This window comes from Oryza glaberrima, chromosome 10 (genome assembly GCF_000147395.1).
Source record: "Oryza glaberrima chromosome 10, OglaRS2, whole genome shotgun sequence".
Classification (NCBI taxonomy): Eukaryota; Viridiplantae; Streptophyta; class Magnoliopsida; order Poales; family Poaceae; genus Oryza; species Oryza glaberrima.
Window position 1 is genome coordinate 14,803,342 of NC_068335.1, and position 2,984 is coordinate 14,806,325.

A 2,984-nucleotide genomic window follows, 5' to 3' on the forward strand; every position below is an offset into this window, starting at 1 on the left:
CGGCGGATTGCGGCGGCGGCATCCGGCGGCGAGAGAAGGGGGAAACGGCGATGAGGTCACGAGGGGTCGATTCCCGGCGGTGAGAGCATCTACGCGGCTACGGGAATCCGTTGCTAGCGTCGGATTGGGCGGAGCTACGCCGAGCGAGGCCGGCGACGAGCGGGCGCTATGGAGCACGGGCGGCGACGGCGGCGAGCACACGGCGGGCGGCGGCAACGGTCGGGGCGGCGCCAGCTAGCTACGGGGAGGCTACTCGTGCTACTACCCGAGTCTAAGGGGAGGAGATGGAACGAGAAGGGAGAACGGAGGGAGACACTACCGTGCGGGGAAGGGGCGCAGTGACGAGAACCGACGGCGCGGGAGTGATCTCTCCGGTCTCGGGCCGGGGAAGAGGAAGAAGACGAGCACCCGGAGTCCCCTTCCGTGTCCTCACTCGTGCCGGTTCCTCCGACACGCGCGACGGCGAACGGCGACGGCGAACAGAGCACGGGAAGCGGCGACAATGGAGTGGAGATGATGGGACAAAACGAGAGGAGAAGGGAGAGAGAGGGCACCTGGGCCTTAAAGGGCGGCAATGTCGGTTTGGAAACCGACCTTGGGCGGTCAAGGGAGCGAGCTGGCGCTCGGCGCTCGCGGCCAAAACGGCGACAGGAGGGGGGAGGATGACGCCGGCGGGAGGGAAAAGGGGAAAAGGGGGAGAGGAAAGGGGGCTTGCCTCCTTGCCATTTCGGGAAAAGGAGGAGGGAGAGAGGGCGACGCGGCAGAGAGGGCGGGGGGGCTCTGCCTCCGTCCCTTGGAAGCTAGCGCGCGGAGAGGCGGGGCCGGGTTGTGACGACGGCGATGACGGCGGACTGGCTTGGATCGGAGCGGCGACACGGGCGGCAGGCGCGGGCAGGCGCGGCAGAGCCTGACGGCGGCGGCGACCAGGCGGTCGGCCACCACGGCGCGCGCGCGCGGGAAGCAACGGGCGGCGCGGCGATTTGGGCGGCATCGGCGGGAGGCGGCAGCGAGGGCGGGGCGCTCGGCTCGGTGCGGCTCGCGCGCACGCGCGTGCAGCGCTCGGGCAGAGCGGGGGAGAGAGAGAGAGAGAGAGAGAGCCGGGGAGGGAGGGGGAGATGGGCCGAGAGGGATTCGGCCCATCGAACCCTAGGGAGGCGAAATAGACTTTTGCGGAGGGATTTGATTTGGGAAGGATTTGGATTCGGGATTGAACTCGACGACCGATCGGGGATTTGAGATCTGAGATGGCACGGGCACTAGACAACAAGTAAAGAAACGGATTTCGCAATTAGGGTTTTTAAGAGATAGTTTTCCCGCTAGGCGCCACGACGGAACGGGCGCTACAGTAGAGATTTGCGAAGTGAGCATAGCTCAACTGGCTAGGTTCCTTGTGGTGGAACCAGCCCACCCGAATTCAAATTCTAGATTTGACACAGGTGCTCGCATTTACGGCTAATACTAAATACATTCCCCTGAAGAAGAAGAAAAAAAGGGAAAGAAAGCATTATCTGCATACTTGATCTTTCCTCATGGCACTGTGCCGTCATCCAGTAGTTTAATCACTGCCCAGTGCCAATAAAACGCCATTCCTGATAGCATTTCCATCTTGTCCCCAATATCCATCTCCGTCTCTTCGCCGGCGGCGATGGAGTTCAGCATGGTGAGTGGGTGCTTCGTGATCAAGATCGCCGGCTACTCACGAACTAGGGAGGAAGGCCGTAGCCTCTACTCGCCCCCTTTCAGTGTTGGAGGCTATAGCTGGCGTATCACCTACCATCCTAACACCTTCTTCTACCCAGGACGCATGTCTTTCGCCCTCGTTCTTCTGGACAGAATCGATGGCCCCATGACCATGAACGCGCGGTGCAAGTTCACCTTGCTCGACCGGCCGGGCGGGGAATCCAGTGCCGTCCCACGCCCGAGACAGCCCGGTCATCGCTTGGTCCGGTCTCGTAAGGTCCTCGTACTGCTCGGATCTCGTCACGGTGGATGAACTGGAGCGGCGGAGGCCGGAGCTTCTGGGGGACGACGACCGCCTCACCGTCCGGTGCGACATCGTGTTCATGGACGTGCTTGGAGGAGCGGCGGCTGCTGCGGCGGAGGCGGCGGCGAGGCCACTGCCACCGTCTGACCTGCACCAGCATCTCGGCAAGCTGCTCTCCGAGAAGGAGGGCGCCAACGTGACCTTCCAGATGGTCGCCGGCGGAGAGACGTTCGCCGCGCACCGGTGCGTGCTCGCGGCACGGTCGCCGGTGTTCAGAGCGCAGCTGTTCGGCCCCATGAAGGAGGGATCGACGGCCTCAGGCGTCATCGCCATAGACGACATGGAAGCGGAGGTGTTCAGCTCTCTGCTCACTTCATCTACACCGACTCACTGCCCCCTGATGCCGCCGCCGACGGCGTGATGGCGCAGCACCTGCTCGCCGCCGCCGACAGGTACGGCCTCGACAGGATGAAGCTCGTCTGCGAGGAGAAGCTGCGAGAGCACATCGACGGGAGCTCGGTTGGATCCGTTCTGTCGCTAGCGTATCGGCACAACTGCGACGATCTCAAGGAGGCGTGATTCGACTTCCTCAGCTCCGGCGCCAAGCTGCGAGAGTTCGCCGGAACAGATGCATTTGAGGAGCTGATCGGCAGCTCCCCAGCTGTTGTGAAGGAGCTGTTTGCGAAGGTTGCTACCCTCATCTCATGATTCGAGCAGAGAAACTTAATCAGGGTACTAAGCTACTATAATTATGCATTTCTTTTGTTTCAGTAAACTAAAGTGGCTCGATATATGTATGCACTTTTGTTTCAGGAGAATCTCCTTAATTTTGAGGGATTAACTTATTAGCTCCATCTGAGCGCAGATGTAATTCACCGATATTACAAAATCAAATTACTACTACCTCTGTTTTAAAATATAGGTAATTAATACTTACAAAAGATATATAAAAAAACACAAATATTAGGAAAGTGTCTAGTATCAACTAATTAGATTTAAA

General features: G+C 59.8%; 1 pseudogene; it reads left to right on the top strand.

Annotated features, from left to right (window-relative positions):
• Positions 1–1,645: 1,645 nt before the first annotated feature.
• Positions 1,646–2,707, top strand: LOC127785875 (BTB/POZ and MATH domain-containing protein 1-like; annotated as a pseudogene).
• Positions 2,708–2,984: the final 277 nt, after the last annotated feature.